General features: G+C 40.3%; 1 protein-coding gene across 4 annotated transcripts in view; it reads left to right on the top strand.

The window, feature by feature from the left end:
• CLSTN1 (calsyntenin 1) overlaps positions 1-22,817 on the top strand; it is a 62,436-nt gene that overhangs the window by 626 nt on the left and 38,993 nt on the right. The window lies entirely within an intron of this gene.

Below are 22,817 nucleotides of genomic sequence, written 5' to 3'. Positions count from 1 at the left end.
CCCCCCCCCCGTTCCTTTTTTGGAGGGGGGTGTTTACTCCATTCACGATGACATCTCATGCATCCCATCTATAATCTCTATGGCATTTAACCCCCGGTTCCTCTCTTCGGTGGGGTCTAACCGCATTCTCCTTGTGGCACACAATTTACCGACCTATCTGGCGGGTTTGAGCCCCCCGTTCCTCTCCTTGAAGGGGGATCTAACCCGGTTTCCCCATGGTAATATCCCTTTTACCCCTCTCCCGGTGGGATTTAACCCTCTCTTATTTCACATGGGAATTAATCCCTTTACCTTGAGTAAAACCTTCTCCTATGCGGGGGCTGAGTTGGGGGCGGAGGCAATGTCTTTGGCTTCCTTCGTCCTTTGGGGGATGATGGGTACCGCTGAATGATGATGCCCCTCTCCAGGGTGCTGGGGATGGGAGGGGGTTACTCCCTCTCCTCTATGGTGCTCGGTTAGGGGGTGCAGGAGGTAGGGTGGTGAGTTACCCCCCATACAGAGTGTGGGAAACATTATCCTAATCATAGATCAAAGGATGATGGAGGAGGGAGGAGAGAGTTGTCCTAGTGAGGGAGACTTCCCTACAGCCGGATCAGGGGATGATTTATCGTGTGTGTTGGTGGTTGGGAGAGTTTAACCCCCCCCCCCAAACTAGGGAGGGGAATTGTCACCCGCACGTCTCTTGAATGCTGAGCCGGGCGTGATGATAGGTTGTAGTGGTAGGTTATTCCCGGTAAGGGAGACTTGCTCACCTTGGGTTAGGCTGTTCTCTTCCTTCTGAGAGGTGTAGCTTAAACTAAAGCCTGCTTGGGGCTCGGCTGCCCGGTGTCCAGGAGTGACTGGGGAGGCAATGGCTCTGCTAATGACTTTGTTTTAAGATGTATGTTGGTGGGAAGGAAAGGAATGCGCGAAGCATAATGGTTCTGACTCTGTTTTGGTTTGGTGGTTGCATTGATTGGAGTCTGCAGCAAGGAGTGTGTGTGTGTTACATAATAGTCCCCCCAAAAGATCTTGGATTTTACGTCGTGAATATTTTCTTCCTCCCCTTAAGCGTAGTTTGCTTTGAAAATAGAAGAATAGAGGTCGTAACTTGTTTCAAAGAAAGGTTAAACTCGTGAAATGTGATGAGACTAACTACCCGCCAAATCGTAGACTGGCTGCATATTGTAAATACAGCCTCTCCCCTGGCTCTTGAAAGGCAGTTATCTGTGTGCAGTTTTAAAACCATGACGGTATTTTGGTTAGTGGAAGAGCTTTGATCGTTAACTGTGAATAGAAACGGGAAATCTAACACCTCATTGAGCCCCTCCGAACGTAACCTTCATGATTTTATAGAGAACATTATCTTGTTCCTAAAGCAAATACGTTGTTTTATTGCATCTTTTGCTATATACCCGTCTTAAACGTTAGCCTTTTGGATATTGATTGATCTTGCAAACTGAAAGCATACGCATTGCAGGTCTGCCTTTGAACAGATTTCATTAGAGTACTGTATTGCATTCTTTACTGGAATGTAAACCTATGTATTCGAAAGGCATATAAGATTCTTTAATTGATCTTATGGTGGTATTTGTGGACTTTAAATTTAAAATTATAAATTGGAGCATCAAAAATGAGAATATTTGAAGAGAGATTAAAATGCAAAGAAGTCTTGCAAATGACTTCTTGGGATGGAAATATTTTAGTTGTTTAATCTGTAAAAATGTTTGCTTCTATAAATTCACTGGGGTGAATTGCAATCTCTTGCTGCATTTTCTTTTCATAGCATCCACTAGTATGTAATAGCATCAAGATTTTATAAGTAATTGAAAGTCTACAGGACTTAATAGATAGTGGCTATGATTAAAAGTGCACAAGCTCTTGTCAGAGTACCTGAAAAGAGCAAGTTATTACTAGTCTAAAGACCAAAATGTAACAATATTTTATACATGTAATATTTATGAAATCATCTCATAATCTCATTTTAACACTATGTATCTGCAGAACATGAATACTTGGTTACCTTGTTGAAGTATCAGTAGAAATATCAGAACGAAGATTGGAATACACTCTTACCTTTGTTCTATTTCTTTGAAAAGATGGCTGCAGAAACTTAATTTTCCACTTGCCTATTTTTATTTACTGTTGAGATTTCTGCAGAAGGCTATATATAATCTGCAGTTTTTTTGTTAGAGCCCAGACTGTTCTTATTTTCCAGCCTAAAGCTGCTTTTACTGGAGTAGAATCCTGAGCTGCTAGATTCTAAAGATTAGTTCTTAACTAACTTGTTACTGTGAATTATGGGTTATGAGGCCTTGTTTGGCTTCGGTACATCCACAGTTAGAGGCTAGTACACTTGGAACACTTTTCAGAGTAGCAGCCGTGTTAGTCTGTATCCGCAAAAAGAACAGGAGTACTTGTGGCACCTTAGAGACTAACAAATTTATTAGAGCATAAGCTTTCGTGGGCTACAACCCACTTCTTCGGATGCATATAGAGTGAAACATATATTGAGGAGATATATATACACACACATACAGAGAGCATGAACAGGTGGGAGTTGTCTTACTAACTCTGAGAGGCCAATTAAGTAAGAGAAAAAAAACTTTTGAAGTGATAATCAAGATGGCTCAGTACAGACAGTTTGATAAGAAGCAAGTGTGAAAATACTTACAAGGGGAGATAGATTCAATGTTTGTAATGGCTCAGCCATTCCCAGTCTTTATTTAATCCTTTGTTGATTGTGTCTAGATTGCATATCAATTCCAGCTCAGCAGTCTCTCGTTGGAGTCTGTTTTTGAAGTTTTTCTGTTTTAAGATAGCCACCCGCAGGTCTGTCATAGAATGGCCAGCCAGGTTAAAGTGTTCTCCCATTGGTTTTTGAGTATTATGATTCCTGATGTCAGATTTGTGTCCATTAATTCTTTTGCGTAGAGACTGTCCGGTTTGGCCAATGTACATGGCAGAGGGGCATTGCTGGCACATGATGGCATATATCACATTGGTAGATGTGCAGGTGAACGAGCCCCTGATGGTATGGCTGATGTGATTAGGCCCTATGATGATGTCACTTGAATAGATATGTGGACAGAGTTGGCATCGGGCTTTGTTACAAGGATAGGTTCCTGGGTCAGTGTTTTTGTTCAGTGATGTGTGGTTGCTGGTGAGTATTTGCTTTAGGTTGGAACACTTTGTTTATCTGAAGATACAATCTATAGTAATTATTCTAGTATGGACTAAGTGTCTTTAAGTAAATTTATAGAAAAAATCATGTAACTAGTGAAAGCTAGCAAAGCTTTTCATGGTGGTGTAATTTATCACATATATAGCATTCTGTTACTATGCATAAAACTGAATAAACACATTTAAATTCTTAGATTAAAAATACTATCTCCTTATATGCTACTAATACATTAACAGTTTTAAAAAGCAAACAGTGAAAATTGAATACTTGTATGTCATTCATCTTTGATAGTGAAAACAGACTAATCAATTTAGTTTTTTTTTTGTTTGTAATCAGTTTCACTTTCCAGTCCTAACACAATGCAAACACTGCATGAAAATGTCTTTGGGATGGGAAGCTGTTTCTCTTGTGGCAATTAAAATAAATAAATAACTCCAACATGACAAAACATGGAAACATTTCAAGGGGGGCTAGGTTTTTTTGTGTGTGTGCGCACACAAAAAAACCTTAGTTGTTGTCTGAATTTGACCTGATTTCTTCCTAGTGTTTCTGTCCTTCAAAAAAGCAATTTTTATGACATTATTTCTTTAGTGTTTATCTTGTAATCAGTTATGTTGGACTAAGAATGAGTATAATACCAGAGTTGTTAAACCTTTTAACAGCAATTATTGGAAAAGTGTAGCTGTTAGCATTGAGAAATAGTCCTTAATGCTTTGGTTAAATACTTCACTCTGATAAATATAACTGAAAGGGAAATTGAATTGCAAAAGGGAAGAGTGCTTTCTTTCTGTCTTTCTTTTAAATGAGAAAGCAGTACATTTAATGACTTGTTCTTCAGCAGTCATTTACTGACCAGGTAAAACATTAAGCTACCCCTGCTTCACCTCAGGCCTTAAGTCCTGTCTTTTAAGTGAGTGATAAAGATCACAGAAAGGAACAGTAAAAATCAAAACAGTGTAATGCCCAGGAAATCATCACTGATTTTGAGCAATTCAAGAGGTTTCCTGTGTTCTTATGAATTTCTCCAACCTAACCACAAACAACTTTCTCACAACTATCATATGGTTTTCCAGATTGTTTATTCAAGACATTACACAGGCCAGTCTTCTTGATACAGAGTGGTATATTTGGTTCCTGTTTTCAGCTCAGAAAAGGCAGAGTTTCAAATTTTCCTAAAAGATGGCTAAATCCAAAAGGACTTCCTTGTACCCTCTTTAAAAAATAAAAAAGTCCTTTATGGGTCTAAAAGAGAAAATGTGAAGGAGAAATTTATAAGTTACTGATAGAAAAACCTTTCTATTAATGCATGTATACTGTTGGGTAAGGCGTGGTATAATGACCACCTTATAAGTTGGATGAGAAACGCTAAGTGGTTTTTCCATCCATAGTACAAATGAGATGATGTGCATCTGCAGGGATTAAAGTGGAAGAAAAATGATTCTGTTTAAACAAGTATCGGTTATTATGCCTATGTTTCCAGCATTGCACTACCTACTTTTTCTTCTCTCATAGAAATAGAGTGCAGGTCACATGTCTTTCCCCCTCCTCCCCCCCCCTACCCCCAACGAAGTAATATGAACCATAAATTTCACTGATATAAATCTCTCAATTTTTATAAAAAACCTTTTTTTTTTTTTTTTTTAGTTACCTGGTAATAAATTGAATATGACCATGTAAGTTTTCATTCTGCTTTCTGAACTATCAATGAAACACTCATTGTAAATTTCTTTGCCCACTGCCTATGCCTGTCTGTCTATCTGGTTTTTAACTATGGCAAAATCACAGGCTACAGGCTCATTAACCTACATTTTTATTAACTTCATTTGTAATTTGTGTCAGTCTGTAGGGCTGTGCAGGAGACCTCTGAGGCCTGGTCTATACCTTAAACTTAGGTTGACCTAGGTACATCACACAGGGGTGTACAGAGAGATGTAGTTAAGCCAGCCTAACCCCCAGTGACAACACTGTCAGGTTGATGGAAGAATTCTTCCGTTGACCTAGCTACCACCTATGAGGGGTGGATTTACTACAGCGATGAAAGGGGCTTGGTAAACCCCTTGCCTTAGCAGATGTCCACACTGTGTTGCTACAGTGGCACAGTTGTAGTGTTGTAGCTATGCCGCTGTAGTGTCTATAATGTAGACATAGGCTAAGTTTGATTTCTAGTTCAGATCCCTTACTTCTGCCTGGGAGTGAGAAACTGAAAATAATCTGATTTGGGTCTATCGCATGACAATGCAGGCTGCCTTTAAGCAAAAGAGTTTATCATGTGTTTACTGAGAGTGTTATAAATTCATGGGGATGGAGTTTTTTTCCATTTTTGTTTTAGTTACATTGGAGAAGACATCCAGGGACTGTCAGGGTTTCCTTCAGGATTGTTTAAAAAAAATTGATGTAGATGAGACACCATGAAGGATGGAAATACCTAAAATATTTTTGTGGACACATCTACAAATATAGTTTCTTTCTTTTCTCTGGATGTATCTTTATTATTTTCACCACTTTTTTTGGTTCTGCCTCTTGATTTTTATTTGGCATCGTCTTCTCATTTCTGGTTTCCTTCTCCCATATGATGTTGATTCAGAAATTGGACTTTGACAGTTTTGCTCTATTCCACCACCCATGGAAGTGGGACACAGAAAATAGTGCCCCTTTGTTTTACTGTAGAGGTCCCCAAACTGTGGGGTACATGCTCTAGGTGGCCGTGGCAGAATGTTTAGGGGGCACAGCTGAGGCCCAGGCCAGCCCCCATGGGGGGCGGGGAAGGAGTGCCACCCAGCTCCGCTCCTGACCCTGGCCTTGGCTCTGCTCCTGGCCCCAGCCCCAGCTGTGGGCCCAGCCTCGGCCCCTTGACCCATGTCCATGTCTCCCCCCACCCCAGAGCCACGGCCACGGCCCTGGCTCCGGGAAGTGAGGGGGCACGGACAGGGTAAGGGAAGGCATGAGGTAGAAAGTTTTACTGATACCTGTTGGCTCACTTAAACGCTGCTATGACTCCTGGGGATATGTGGAAAGGATTTTCATAATATATCAATGACTCATTTTTCCTCCTGGAGTGCTCTGCAATTTGAAGGCTTTATTTCTTGTTGAGAACATGTCTGGAAGAAAGCTAACATTACTAGCCAGTCAGACATCCCAAGCTTCTTGTAGCTTTGCAAGATGTCAGTTGCTGAAATAGAAGGGGTTTGAAATTTTCTTGTCTTGTATGAAGAGATAACAACATAAACGTGTATTCACGTGTATTTTAAAAGGAATCTGTGACTTGGACTATTCAGCCTGAGCAGTGATATATGTGCTGTGTACAATGAAGGTGAGAGTCCTCGTTAAGTCTTGCTCACAGAGCTACTTTCCTTCATCATAGGAATTCATTGCTCCCAAAATGGTTGAATCAAATATTGTGCTGCTTTGCTAATTCAAGCTTTGCAGCATTACAGTTTGCTGTTTTGTTGTGTGTTTAGTCTTGTTTAATTATAGCTGAGAAAATAACAAGCTGGAGTTGAAAGAATATACACAAGCTATTGTGGGAAGTTACTATATTTGCACCTTGCTAAACTGTTTAAAAAGAGTCGTATCCTTAGTCATCTGGAATGAGTTAGTCTTTCTCAAAGTAAAGAAGCCTGTTTTTAGCCCTTGTTGATGGCTAAAATATCCATAGCAGTATCTGGGTAGGTAGGGTAAGCAGTTTTCCATAACCAATAGAAAGGCTTGGCTGAATTAGATTTGTTTAAAATAATTTTGACAGATAATATTGATGTTTATTGTTAATTATTTTTTTTTCAACTTTAAATTTTCACAGTTGCAGGAAATTATGGGGTGGGGTCAAAACAATTATTTAATGACAGACATTGAGATTCAAAAAGTTAAAGCTTTATAACTGCTAAAACACAAACTATGAATATCCCATGTCAAAATATATAAAGTAAATATCTGTAAATAAAACTCTAAGTTGAAAAGAAGCATTTTTGTACTTAGCCTGTCATTTCCATTCAATAATCAAAATTATTTTTGTAGTTTGTTTTGTGTATGGTGAAATCAACATTTACCATTTAAAAAAAAAAAAATTCTAATCCTTCTATGCCTGCCAATAGATGACAAGGTTCATACATGAAGCCCAGTAATACAAAAAAAAAAAAAAAAAAAAATCTTACAAGGGTAGTGCTTTTGGACATGGTAATATAAATTATTTTAAATGAAAGTGAAATTATTATTCACCAATCCTGCCAAAATGTATAGTATTCATTTAGTTTGAAAAATAAAGCAATACAATAGACATTAAGTATTCTTAAATACCAAAAACAAGGAGAACATCAAAATTAAATTTCATTGACCAGTGTTTGTGTGAGTTAAATTCAGTTGGCCATATCTGAATTCAGGGCTTGAAAAATGATCAGGTACCTGCTGAATCACTTGATGATTACCTGTTCTGTTCATTCCCTCTGAAGCACTTGGCATTGGCCACTATCGGAAGACAGGATACTGGGCTAGATGGACCTTTGGTCTGACCCGTATGGCCGTTCTTCTGTTCTTACCTATTAGCAGATAGATTTAAAAGGTATTGGGGCCAACCCTCAATGCTCTTAGATTCCTAGCTTTCCAGACACACCCCACTGCTGGCAAGTGAAAAGGTGATGACTTTTTGGCGCAAGTGCTGAACATGACTTTGCTTGCTAATTTTGCACTGCTGCTGTTGCTTGGTAAAGCTGTGAGCAGCTGCAGAAGTGCGTGAACAGGGTTTGGAGCTCATGAGAATCCTACTTTAGCTAGTAGTTAATGTTTAGATCAGTGGTGGGCAACCTGCGGCCCATCAGGGTAATCTGATTTCGGGCCAAGAGACATTTTGCTGATGTTGACCGTCCGCAGGCACCGCCCCCTGCAGCTCCCAGTGTCTGTGGTTCTCTGTTCCTGGCCAATGGGAGCTGTGGGAAGCAGCGCCCGCTGGCGAAGGGGCCACAGGGACGTGCTGGCCGCCGCTTCCCACAGCTCCCATTGGCCAGGAACAGAGCATGGTGTCTGCGGATGGTCAACGTCAGCAAAATGTCTCGTGGCCCGCAATCAGATTACTCTGATGGGCCGCAGGTTGCCCACCACTGGTTTAGATGGTTTCCTTCTATTATAAGGAATGGAAACCTTCTGCAGAATGTAAGCTTTCAGTTAAAAGAAATGGCCACCTCAGTTACTGAGAGAGCTACCCACTTTAGAGTGGATTTTTCAAACGGGGTAATAGTAATTCTATTCTATTTTACTCTTTTCTAATATCTTTTGTTAAAAGGCCTCAAAATTCATCCAATTTTTCGAAACATGAATTCATTCAAGTCTTTTAGCACCTTTGGGTCTAAAGAGTCATCGCTCCCGTTTTATAGATGGGGAAATAAAGTGAGGCTATGTGACTTGTCCATGGTCACATAGTAAATCTGTGGGAAAACTGGGAATTAAACCCTTTGAGTCAGTCCTGTGCTTTAATGACAAGATCACTTTTTGTCTCCTAAATTATTATACACTTATTCAGTCTTCAAGTCTGTCCTCCAAGCTTGAGTAATGCAAGGCACTGACCAGGGGATAAAGATAGAGGTCTTTGGGGGGAAAAAACCTCTATTCAGTTCAGCATGTTGTAACCAGTCTGCTAAGTAACGACAGTAGATGTGAGCACTTTATGCATAGTTGGGACCCTCCTTCCAGATGATGTCATGGTATCATCTCGCACTAAGGATACTTCTCTGGGGCAGGGAACTCCACTTATTAGGAAGAGACAGGTTATAGTGATGGGAAATTCGATTCTTAGAAATATAGATAGTTGAATTTGTGATGATTGGGAGAACCACTAAATAAATTGTGTGCTGGGCACGAAGGTTGCAGACCTCTCGATCCATCTAGATGGACTTGTGCGCACTGCTGAGGAGGAGTTGGTGATTGTGGTACATGTAGGTACCAATGACATAGGGAAAGGTAGGACAGAGGTTGTGGAGGCCAAATTTAGGCTGCTAGGTAAGAGATTGAAGTCCAGGATCTCAATGGAAGCATTTTCTGAAGTTCTTCTAGTTCCACATTCAGGACCAGTTAGACAAGCAGAACTGCAGGGTTTCATGAATGAAATGATGGTGTTGGGAGGAGGGATTTAGTTTTATTAGGAACTGGGAAGCCTTTTGGGAAAGGAGGAGCCGGTACAGGAAGGATGGGCTCCATCTAAACCAAAATGGAACCAGATTGGTGGCATGTAAAATTAAAAAGATTGTAGAGGAGTTCTTAAACTAAGAGCTGGGAGAAAGCTGACAGGTGTGGAGGAGCACACAGTTTGGACAGTGACGTCCATTGGGGAGGATTTATTAAAGGGGCTACTCTATATCCTAGCAAAGAAGAGAGGATAGAAGTTGATAAAGTACAGGTAGGAACTGAAGAGAAACAGTCAAGTGAAAGAGGCCTATTCATTACATCATGTGAAGGCAGACAGCTAAATATTGACAGATTTTACAAGTGCTTGTATACAAATGCTAGAAACCTAAATACTAAGATGGGTGAATTTGAGGGTCTGATATTAAATGAGGATATTGATATAATAGGCATCACAGAAACTTGGTGGAACAATGATAATTAATGGGATATGAAAAATACCAGGATGCAAAATATATACAAATCACAGAGTAGGTCATGCTGGCATGGGAGTGGCACTATATGTGAAAGCATAGAATCAAATATAGTAAAAATCTTAAATTAATCAAACCCTACTATAGAATCTCTGATAGAAATTCCATGCTTGAATAATAAGAGTATAGCTGTAGGCATATACTACTGACCAGGATGGTGATGGTGATTGTGAAATGTTCAGGAGATTGGAGAGGCTACATAAATAGAAAACCCAATTATAATGGGGGAGTTCAGCTCTCCCCATATTGACTGGGTATATGTCATCTCAGGACAGGATAGCGAGAGAAAATTTCTAAACACCATTAATGACCGCTTGTTGGAGAAGCTAGTCTTGTAACCCACAAGGAATAAAGCAGTTGTTGATTTAATCCTAAATGGAGCGCAGCATCTAGTCGAAGAGGTGATTATAGCTGAACTGCTTGGTAATAGTGACCATAATGTAATTAAGTATAAACATCCTTGTGGGGGTGAAGATACCAAAGAAACCCACCACAATGGTATTTAACTTAAAAAGGGGGAGCTACACAAAAATGAGGAAGTTAGTTAAATGGAAGTTTAATGGACGAGTCACAAGGATGAAATGCCTGCAAGCTGTATGAAAACTGTTTAAAAACACCCTGATAGAGGCTCAAATTAAATGTACACCCCAAATAAAAAACAAAACAAAACAAAAATGCCACCATGGCTAAATGGTAGAGTAAAAGAGGTGGTTAGAGACAAAAAGGCATTCTTTTAAAAATTGGAAGTCAAATCTGACTGAGGAAAATAGAAAGGAGCATAAACTCTGGCAAGTCAAGTGTAAAAGAAAAACTTGGCAGGCCAAAAAAGAATATGAAAAGAAACTAGATAAGGACACAGAAAATAATAGCAAAATATTGATAAGTACATTCAGAAGCAGGAAGTCTGCCAAACGATCAGTGGTTCGACCGGAAGATCAAGATCCTAAAGAAGCACTCAAGGAAGACCAGGCCATAGCAGAGACACTAAATTAATTCTTTGCTTCAGTCTTCACTGCAGAGGATGTGAGGGAGATACCCACACCACACCTGCACCACTCTTTTTAGATGACAGATCTGAGGAACTGTCTGACTGCTGTGTCAATAGAGGAGATTTTGGAACTAATTGATAAATTCAACAATAAGAAGTCACCAAGGCCAGATAGTATTCACCCAAGAGTTCTGAAGAAACACAAATATGAAATTGCAGAGCTACTAACTGTGGTAAGTAACCTGTCGCTTAAATCAGCCTCTGTACCAGATAACTGCTGATGTGTTTTTGTTTTGTTTTGTTTTGTTTTGTTTTTTAAAGCTTGGAACTTAAGGAAGTACTTCTTCACACAATGCAGAGTCTGCCTGTGGAACTCCTTGCTAGGGGATATTGTGAAGGCCAAAAGTATAACTAGGTTCAAAAAAGAATTGGATAAGTTCATGGAGGATAGATCCTTTGGTCTGTCCCAGCATGGCCATTCTTATATTATGTTCAGTGTTCAGTTTTCTGCACTGGCTCCTTATTGTATACTGGGTCAAATAGAAGGAATGGTCTTAATCTTCAAAACCTTTGATGGGTTGGACCCAGGTTACCTCAGAGAGTGCCCTTCTACATGACTGCAAAATTATATTTTTTCCAGAAACAATGGAACCACTTAATCCAAAATGCTTGTGAACTCTGGAGACAGAATTCTTGCTGGTTGGCTTATGGCTTTGGAACTTCCTTCTGCAGGACATAAGAATGACCACAAAGCTCACTGACATTTGGACAAAATACAAGACATATGTTTAATTTTCCCATGGTTATGGGGTGGGTGGGGAAAGGAACTTCCCCTCACAATTTTACTGGATTGCTATGGAGTCAGGAAATCAACTTATTTATTTTTTAAGGAGATCTGATATAACAGTGAGGTGCATGATATAAATACTTAAATGGTACAAATGGGTGAAAGTTATATTTGACTTGGCCATGAATTCATTAAAGTAATTCTAAACTACATCTGTTAGAATTTAAATGAACAAAACCACTAAATCCAACATAATAGAATATTTTTGATCTAATTGAAAATAAATGTTCTATAAATGTATTAAAATCAATACAATTGAATCAAACAAAATCAGGTTATTCTATTAATGGAGTATCTTATTCCAGTGGACTTAATGGACAGTGTCCATGTAGGGGTCATTAACCCCCACTGAAATTTAGCTATCTCTAGGGTGGGAAGTAGCATCCATCTTGCACCAGCAATATAACATATTTTTTAAGGAATAAAAGTTGTTAATGTGTTTTTAAAAGGAAGAGTACAAGTGGTATTGGACAGCATATTATTACCTAAATTGAAATTGGGTGAGAATACTACAGTTAACACTCTTGCTTTTGTGAAAAGATCTACTCTGCAGAGAGGGGGCTTAAACCAAAACCTCTGATCTTAATACCCCAATTTAAGTTCAAATGTAAGCTTTGCAGCTCTGGCCCTTATCTGCTACTATGACATGAGCATTTCCCCACTTGTTAATCAATTATACCAGTCATTATCCATTTCAGGACTGAAGAAGAACCATTTCACATATATCAAGAATATCACCTTTGGACTAGTAAATTCAAATTTGAGAAATTGATTAGATGCAGGGAAAACAGGGAACTGGTTTTCCTCTTTCAAGCAGTGAACAAATAGGCAGCAGAGAGATTTCAGTTTCATAGGAAACATGCTGGGCTTAGTAAATTATACAGTTTTGTTAATTTCCATAATAGTTATTCACCTGACGGTTATGGAGGTTTGGAAGCTATCAGTATTCACTCTTTAGCTCAGGCTATGAACACATTCTCTCCAACTTTATATAGTCTCTAATAATAGAACTAGACCTAGTAGAGAATTGATGAAGGTATCTAGTCCCTCTCCCAGTGCAGGCTTGTTACCTACAACTTCCTTACTTTCTGCAGTTTTAATGTCTCAAGCAATTGGAATTATGTTATTCCCTTGTAAAACTGTTCCACAATCAAAGAGTAAATTCAAATCAAATTCCTCCCTGTGGGAAAGTTTCCTCAATTTTTCCTCAACTTTAGCCACAATTTTTATTTCATTACTTCATCCCATTGCTTAAAAATATCCAAGGATTGCTTTAAAAATTGTGTCTGCAGCAGCCAGACTATGTCAAGTATATGTACCTTTGGTGAGGTTATTTGTATGAAGAATTCTATAAAGCACTTATCTCAATAATTAATAGGTATTTCATTTCCATCATTATAATCTAGTTGCAACTTTGCAAATGACACAAAATTCAAGAGGAAGTAATACCTTAAGGAATGTCTTGTATTCAAGAATCTCGGAACTTCATAAGGACTGAAATAGGTATTGTTATACCAGGTTTTGTGAGGGAGAGTAGAGGCACAGAAACTGTGAACTGCAACCAAAGTTCGATAGTAAGGCTGTAGCACAACAAGGAATAGAACCCACACTTCAACCTCCAGACCATGCTTCTCTCTTTTACTCTAAAGTTTAGTGTGAATACATAGGTTCTGTAGGACTGTATCCTTTACTTACTCAAAGGGAACTGGAGTCTAATCTGGCTGACTTTTCTGTTTCCTCAGTTCTATGATCCGTGTATATTTACTACATTAAATCCACCCGGAGTCTTGCACATGAAAAGAAATTGTTTGAATGTAAGGATTATGCAGTTAATTTTCCTGGGAATATGAAAGTGGTAGAAGGCTTTAAAATTACAGCTCTCTCTCTCATTGTTTAACACTGTATCACAGCAAGCAAAACAAAAGTGTTTGATCCAAGAGGAAGGCAGTGGGCTAAAGTTGCGTGATATCAACAAAACTTGAATCTCTTGACCTTCAGGGCAAGAATAGTCTATTTATTCAAACCGTTGAGGAGAGTATTGACATTTTCAGAGGAGTTCATTTACACTGACATTGGTCACCATTCTCTTGTAACGTGCTTATACTTCATGATGGATATATTTTTAAACTAAATAAAGACTCTTAAGGAAATAATTTATCTGAATAGTTTGTCATTGTATTAGACACCTAATTGACTGAGCTTGTGAAGCTCAGTGATATTTAAATTAGGCAATAATAGTGTGTACTTTAAATAATAATTCACTGATTTATTTCTCAAAGGAGTTGTTTTGACTTCAGTCTTCCTAACCTAACTGTGAAGAATATTCCAGATGACGTGATCTTGTTTAACAGCCGCACCTCAAGCATGTCACTAAATGTTATTACACAAATTATCTGGAGGGCATGAAATGTTTTTCTTCACACCTCCTAGTCCTAGCTAGGTAGACTACGTAAAGCTGCAGTATCCCAGCTGCCATATCACATTTATAGATGCCCAAGGTGGGCGAGGTAATATCTTGTATTGGACCAACTTGTGTTAGTGAGAGAGAGAGAAGCTTTTGAGTTTACGCAGAGCTCTTCTTTAGGTCTGGGAAACATACTCAGGGTGCCACTATTAAATACAAGGGGATCAGATTGTTTAGCATAAATAGCTAACAAATATTTCAAGGGACCATTCCCTTATGCTAAACAATCTGTTTCACCTTCTATTTAACTGTGATACCCTGAGTACGTTTCTCAGACCTGCAGAAGAGCTTTGTGTAAGCTCAAAAGCTTGTTTCTCTAACCAGGAGAAGTTGGTCCAATAAAAGACATTACCTCACCCCTTTGTCTCTCTGATAGTCTGGGACTGATATGGCCACAACTCTGCATACATCACATTTATGACAGGTTCGTTATCACCTCTCAAGGAAACAATGCCTGCTATATTAGGTTAATTTGCCCCACAACATGTTAGAAAAGACTTGCAATAGGAAAGAACAGGGCATCCACAATGACAAAGTAACATGTACAGACCTAATTGAACATGCATGAGCAGTTCTAAAAAAAAAAGTCATTGGGATTAAGCTTTTTTTTTTGTTTTGTTTTGTTTTTTAAAGGGGTGTGTGCTAAATGCAATGCTGATGTAAGTATAACTATTTTCTTAACCTTAACTACTATTAAAAAGTCAGGAAATCCTCAGTTGGGGTTCCCAAACCAACCTTAACACTCCCCCCTTGCACGTATACATTAGGTTTTTTTTTTTTTCATCCTTTGGTGCTTCTGTAAGAAATAGCAGAAATTTCTGCCTATCGCTTGATCTGACAGGTCACACCCTTTATTGTAAGCTGTTGCTATTAGAGAAGCAAAATGCCTAGCGTACCATATTTTCTCAAATTATCCTGCAGGACTATCTGAATCCATATGAATTGGCATTAGCAGAAACTTGGGTGTTCCATTTCTGATTGCATGAGAAACTGGACATATTAGTCTACAGTGAGGGTATGTCTATAATACAGATGGTACAGTGGCACAGCTATGGCAGTGCAGCTGTTTCACTGTAACACCGTAGTGTAGATGTGTCTTACAATGACAGAAGGGGTTTTTCCATCGATGTAGCTAATCGACCTCTTCGAGAAGCAGTAGCTAACTTGACAGAAGAGTTATTCCATCAACCTATCTCTGTCTACACTGGGGGCTTGGCTAACCTAACCACGGCACTTGGTGCGAAATTTAAGTGTAGACTAGGTCTCAGTGAATTTTTTAAAACCTGTGATATGCTATCTGCTTTGGTGAACAGGCATTGATTCTCCCCACTCTCCCCCCATTGCTTAGTAGCTATTGCCATTAGACAGATTAAGAATTTGACAGGTGCTTGGACTGACCTTGCAAAACAGCGCATGTTGCTGGCTGATGTGTGAATGTTAAAGGCTCTAACCTGACATTTAAAATTTCCTTTTATGTTACCAACATCCGGACAAAGAAGGTTGTTTAGCTACTGCTTTCTTAATTTTGTTGGTGGGAGTTTTATATTTTTTTAAATTCCATCTTAATAGGTAAACATGAGTGCTATTTTAAAGCAGTGTGGATAAAAATCAATATTTTTATTTAAAAAAAAAAATAACTGGATTTTTTTATTTTTGTTTACACTTTTTCTTTTTAAAAATAAGCCTGTTAAGATTCCTTTTAGTAGTAAATCAACATGTTTTAATGGTTATATCAACCAATGAGAATGCACCTTTCTTTGGAAAATAACTGAAGTACAAATGGAAAATTTGATTAAATGATTTTAAATCAAGGTTTTCCACTTGGTGATTTAAATCAATGCACCCTATTTTAAGGATCACTAGCAGAGTTAAAGTAAAATTCAGTCTGCAGTCATTCGTGTGTCCAGGAAGATTCTCTTATTCAACTGGATTAAATGTGAGCTAGGATATAATGTTGTCACATATTCATCATGGGATTTACAGCAGATTCCAGCTGGGGCTGATGAAGTTAGGATGAATATTGTATTTCAGGGAAACCAATGTAACTTATCCTGTTTATGTGACAGGAGATTAACAGCAGCCCGTGCATGTTGTGAATGTCAGAGCTAAAGTGGGCTGCTTCTGTTTTATTTTGAACTGAATATTTCAAGTGGCCTTTGGAAAGAGTTTAACCTTGTTTTGTTTTTGGACAGGCTTTTGGAATCTTCTAGTTTTCTGACAAACTAAAGGAAAATGAGACTGACAAAACCATTGTTTGATATCTAACAAACTGTCATTGGACACTAGTATTGTTCAGAGCATGTAATGTTATATAAACCAATTGTGATTTGTCAGAGTTGAAATAAGTAGCTACTTAAGCATTATATAAATACTTGATGTATAATGAAACCTATTTAGTAATGTATTGCACATAGGCAATGTCCAATACTCAGAAAATGCTGGCTTAAATTTTTTTGGTAGTGCTAGAAGGGTCTGACCTACAAACTAAAGGTGTGTTAAACTTTGTTTAAAAAAAGATGTAGGAAAGGGTGCCATTATGAGACCATTCAGTAAATTACTAATTTCAGTAGTGGGTTCTGACTAAAAATCAATGTCAGGATATGGTCTAAACTTGGTACAGAGACAGCGTTATCTGCAGAAAGGAGTTGCGTGCTATCACCAAAGCAAACAATTTTTAAGAGAAGCATGTAGACTTTTGGGTTGGGGAGAGGTAGCTCTTACTATTTGGGTTCATCCTCTATTGTATATGAACTCTGGAATCCTGTAACTTCAAAGTGTAGGTGAAAATTTGTGCCTCTACTGTATTCTCACCTTGCCTAAAGTGTGAGATTCAGACTTGGGAACTGAACCTGGATGCCTTGTATGGCAGTCAGCCAAGATCACAATTGCAGCTAGTGTTTCTGCTAAGTAAGGATGTCTTAACATTTCAACTGAACATTTGTCAGAACTACTATTTTCTTTTCTAATATAAGGCAAACCAGTTTATTTATTCTTCAGAATAAAAACCAATGACTATGCTAATAAGAAAACTCTTACTATAGCTAGGATTTACGGTTTTTTAAAATAGAAATAAGTGAGCTTAAACATCTGGCTCAGGATATCCATTAGTCACATAATTGTTTGACTAATGTTTTGAAAGCCAGGCTTGCTCTAGGGTCTGTTCTACACTTGAAAGTTTTGATGGTACAGGTATGTCAGTTGGGTGTGATGTTTGTTTTTGTTTTCTTCCTCTCGCCCATGAGGTAGCTGGGCTAGCAAAATATGGTTGATAAGGGCAAAATGAACCATGTTGTGAAATTGCAGTTGTGCAAAAATTAGTTGACCACAAGGGTGTATTTTACCATGGATGTCTGATAAATCATCCATCCTTGACATTCAACAAGAACATAATTCTGCTCATTTTAAATCTGCAGTGGTACAGTTCAGCTTTTTGTAAGCACTTAAATTAGTATAGTTAATATGTATTGTTTTGTTACTTGTAGAAAAAGGAAATGTAATGAGTTGGCCTTCAGTTACACAAACTTGTCTGAAGCTTCAGGACAGTTGCAACAACTGATCAGTTTTCCACATAAGACAAAGTATGTTCAGTTCTTCTTCGAGTGCTTGTTCACGTCGATTCCAATCAGGTGTGCATGCGCCGCGTGTATGGTCGTCAGAAAGTTTTCCCTTAGCAGCTCCTGTCAGGTTGGCTGTGGAGTCCCCTGGAGTGGCGCCTTCATGGCACTTAATATATGACTTTGCTGACCTGACCCCCCCTTCGGTTCCTTCTTACCGTCCATGATGGCCGTTGGAACAGTGCTCACTTGCTCGGCAAGTGCTCCCTTAGCATTCTTCTGTTAGTCATTACTGTTTCTAGTTAGTGTTGTAGTTAATTTAGTATAGATAGTAGATTTGGGAGTGTGATCTCTCCCCAATTCCTAACCCACCTCAGGCTCCGGGGTATGCCGTGAGCCCAAGGCTTTAAACCCTGCAGAGCTTGTAATAAACCTATGCCCATCAGTGACCCCCACGACTTTTATCTAAAGTATCTGGGGAAAGCGCACCAAACGGAAAGGTGCAAAATCTGCAGGGCTTTTCAGCCAAGAACCAAAAAGGAGCATGATTTCCGACTAAAACAACTATTAATGGAATCCGCTCTCTGCCCACAGCCGGCTGCGGACCTCCAGGACCTGGCACCGGGTGCGTCCGTATGGAATGCTCCGGCATCTGTATGTGACACTGTTCCGAGGAAGGACTCTACCACAAGAGACCCTCGGCACTGGCACTCCCCAGCACCGCACCTGGGGATAGCGGCCTGGCACCACTCGACTTTCCTGGTGCCGCACAAGTGACACAAGGCCGAAAGAGGGTGATTGCCGGCCCCGATATCTGTGGGACCATCAGGGGATGCAAGGCAAAACCCAGAAAGGACCCAGCACCAAGTCAGCACGAGTCGGTACCTTTGACTTTGGTGCCCCACAGGGGACCATCGAGTCCGGCATGTAGCGACTGTTCCGCAGGGCAGTGCCAGGTGGAGGTGTTAGAGCCACCCTCCACCCCAGACACTTTTGAAGCCGCCAGAGATCTCATTGAGATGACAGCTGCACAGCCCCCAGCTCTCAGGGACAAGCTTCCGGTGCTGATAAGACCAGTACTGTCTAGAGGCAAGCCTGCTATGATGCGGCGCTCACAGTCCCCGGCTCAGCACCATCCTGGCACTGCTCTTGGTCACCTTCACTGCGGCACCATTCCCTGGCACCAAGCCCCACGAGAGCACCTTTGGCACCAGTGACGCGACGCTTTCCCTCCCCGGCATCGAGGCCAGACTGGCACTAATCCCCGGCTCCCACAAAGGACTGGCACCGACCCACGGTGATGTCAGAGGACCACCACCGACTGGTGGCATCGGGCCTTCATCCTCGATTGCTGGCACTGGATACCCGCTACCGGTCCCCATCGGCGGATCCCAGGCACCGGTTGCAAGCGGAGGAGGTGGTCAAGGCCGAGGACCCCATGGTGGATATTCTCACTCCTGAAGGTCCATCACGGGTAGCTCTGCCTTTGATCAAAACAATATAAAGATGCTATGGCAGACCCCGGCCTCAATTCCACCGATCATCGGGGGTGGGGGGGAGGGAGCGCAAATACTTTGTCCCTTCCAAGGGCTATGAATACTTATTCTCACACCCGCAGCCATGCTCTCTGGTCGTGTTGGCAGTTAGCACAGGAGAGTGTCAGGGACAGCAAGGATGAGTCCCCAAATCTAAGGAGGCAAAAAGGATGGACCTATTCAGTAGAAAGGTCTATGTCACTGGGGGCCTCCAGCTGAGGATAGCTAACCAGCAAGCTATCCTCAGTAGGTTTAACTTCAATTCATGGTCCTCCATGTTGAAGTTCAAAGAGCTGATCCCTGCGGACTCTATGGCTGAATTATCTGCCATCATAGAAGAAGGGAAGGGAGTAGCATGGATCTCTCTGCAGGCGCCCCCTGACTCGGCGGATTCAGCCGCCGGTACCCTCTCGTCAGGCAAAGCCATGAGGAGAACATCATAGCTTCAAGCATCCAGGCTACCCCCGGAAGTGGACCAAACCCAGCAGGACCTTCACTTCGAGGGCGCAGGGTTCTTTTTGGAGCAGACAGACTCCAAGCTGCACAGCTTGAAAGACTCCAGGGCAACCATGAAGTCATTGGGAATGCATATGCCGGCAACCCAACGCAAGCACTTTAAGCCCCAACTGCAATAACAACAACAACGCTCATGTCCTCCTCAGCCAAGGAAGGATTTTTATACATGAAGAGGCAAGAACTGCAGGCAGAAACCTTCCAACTCCCCTTTGGGGCAAGGTCATGGCCAGTCTAAGCCTTCATCAGGCTCTAAACAGGTCTTTTGAAGATGCACCCGAGGACGGCTACCTGCCACACCACCAGATCCTTACCCATGTTTTCTGAATTGTCTGTCTGAACTTCTACTGTGTGAAGAACCCAGCGGTCTGATGTTATTTGGGACCAAGCATGGTAGAAGTGGGATATTCTCTCCAATTCTGCTCCTCCTCTCCCTCCCAGCCCCCTTCCCTGTCCCTCTTCAGGGACACCTCTCACAAGCAACTCCTTATCCAGGAGGTGCAATCACTCCTTGCCATAGGGGCAGTGGAGGAGGTTCCTCAGGAGCTATGGGGCAAGGGTTCCTAATCCCCAAGGCAAAGGGGTGGGGTGTCTCAGACTCATTTTAGACCTGTGAGGACTCAACCAGTTCATGGTGAAGTTGAAGTTCCGCATGGTCTTCCTGAGCACTATTAACCCTTCCCTGGATCCGGGAGACTGGTACGCCGCCCTCGACATGAAAGCGGGTGTCTGGATTAAATCCATTACATGTTGAATGCCCCTCGTACTTGCAGCTTTGTGCATTCATCACACAATCCCTGGATTACTGAATTCTTGTGTTTAAGTATTTAGACTTAACCATAGTTTTGGCTATAAATACACTGCATAAATGGGCTAAAAATCAGTTTTCAGACGGTCTTAAATTGAGAGTTTTTTGCCTTAATTAGGAAACTGTCAGAGCTGGGATAGAATTCTGGCTAGTTATGTAATGTACACTGACTTCCGTTTGCAGGGTCTAGCACTGTGAATGTTGAGATACTATGTAGGCAAAAGAGACCTGAAGGATAGAAATCTAAATATTTATCAGGTGTGAGGATTTATAGGTAAGACTCCCTATTAAGTTTTAACAGGAGTTCTAAAGTCTGAACAAAAATGCCTTCCCCCTTCTCAATCAGGCTTTATTTCCTTGGTGTATGATGTAAGTTTTTCAGGTCTCCATAGAGTCCTCCAAGAAAAGCATTGTGGACAAGACCCTGGAATGTGTACTCTATAAATAAGAAGAACCAAGTCCCTGCCTCTTTATTTTTGAGCAGGCTGTGAGAAACATCTTAGGCCTTTTTCAAACATGAAAAAGCAAGAAAGGCACAAATCCATTTTCTTTCTGTACAGGTTACTTTTATCTGCATTTGATATACTTACGTGCTTTAAACATGCACAAAAGAAAAGGAGTTGGTAGTACTGTTGGTGGTATGGACCTTGCATATTTGAGTGTTTTGTTTCAGCAACACAGTCCTACTTGGGGATGGAATTAAAATTCTTTAAATAAATGTATATCACTTGTTTCTGCATTATTTGTGCATATGTGTGAGTAAAGTTGAAACTCCCTTACTTTCTTTCCAAGCTGTGTATTACATTGTTAATAGAAATAAGTTCATTAAAATAAAAAGATGGAACTCTCTTTTTATCCAGGAATGACTTGTTTGGCCAGGAATGGCTTTAAAGAGGAGAAAAGCAACCCTCCATGTCCACTGCTCTTTGAACTTAATTCTGGTAGATCATAAACCACTATTATGGGTTACTACTATGAATGATTTCAAAATTATGCGACACTAGGGGAACTTTTTTCATAATTTAATTTGTTCATATGCTGGTATACAGAATATATAGGACACAACTATTTTCTGAGTATCTTCAACCAGTTAAGCCTAAACTTGAGGTCTGGTAAAGAAAAAGGCAGCATTTTTAGAACAGATACTTTAGATCACTAATTGTCTGTCATATGATGACAAATACAGCTAGACCCACTTTCTCACATTATTTTGGGAAAAATCTTTTTTTTGACTAATGGGTGCATTATTTGCAGGTAGTAACTTGTAATTGTTTCAGTTCATGAAATCTAACTTGGTGTATATGCTTAAATCAGACATGGGGATTACTCATAAAGTGCAGAGTTGAATAGTTCTGCCTTGCTTTTGAGGGGGGGGAGGAGAGGAGAGACTTATAGGTGATTGTACATATTAGGACCTTAATGGACCACCAAAACAAACTACTTTTCAAAGCTGACAGGTAGCAATGTTTTATTTCTTTAGAGTATCTGTTTATGTAATTGTTTGACTCTAGTACTTACCAGTTTCCAGAAGCATTGACATACGTAGATGTACATTTGCAGTGAGAATGTTGCTCTTGAAGTTTATGTGCAAGAACCTGCAGTTTCTTACAGCTGTTGTCTTGGTAGATTTTTCTGTCTCCTTGAACAATTAATAGTAAAAAGGGACTGTAAATACAAAGGTTAAGCATGTAATTGGATTGGTTATATGCTGAGCATTAAGTGGAGCAGTAGGAAGAGCAGTGAGGTTGTGTGGAAAATTAGCAGTCCTCTCATTTTATTCCTTAAACCTGCTTTTAAATTAACTTCTCTTAGCTTTAAATACAATACTACTTGTAATTTTTCTGTAACTTTCTTAAAAAGAGAATTTAGTACACCCAAAATGTGCAAGATTGACAGGACTGTAGATAGAAGTAAAAAAACAAAACCAAAGCAGATGTTGCATTGGCAACAGTAGTCTCCATGGAGTGGCCTTGAAAAACTGAAGCCCTGGCACAGGCAATTCATATTCTCTTTGTTCTGATGACTGGTTAATAATGAAAAAATGAATTTCACTTGCCTGTCTAAAGCAGCTCTCTTCATGAAGGAGTAAACAGAACTTTGCAAAGCTGCTATAGAGAGAAATTGGTGAGCTGTTTGTACCAGGAAAGGTTCTTGCATATGTATCAGTATACAAAAAGGAAGTATTTGCAGATGAAGGTATAGACCAGGAGTCGGCAACGTTCGGCACGCGGCTCGCCAGGGTAAGCACCCTGGCGGGCCGGGCCAGTTTTATTTACCTGCTGACGCGGCAGGTTCGGCCGATCGCGG

The sequence above is a fragment of the Terrapene carolina genome, unplaced genomic scaffold, assembly GCF_002925995.2.
Source record: "Terrapene carolina triunguis isolate 2854851 unplaced genomic scaffold, T_m_triunguis-2.0 Scaffold714, whole genome shotgun sequence".
Lineage (NCBI taxonomy): Eukaryota > Metazoa > Chordata > Testudines > Emydidae > Terrapene > Terrapene triunguis.
Note: the sequence above shows the minus strand (reverse complement) of the source record. Positions and strands in the feature narration are given on the sequence as shown.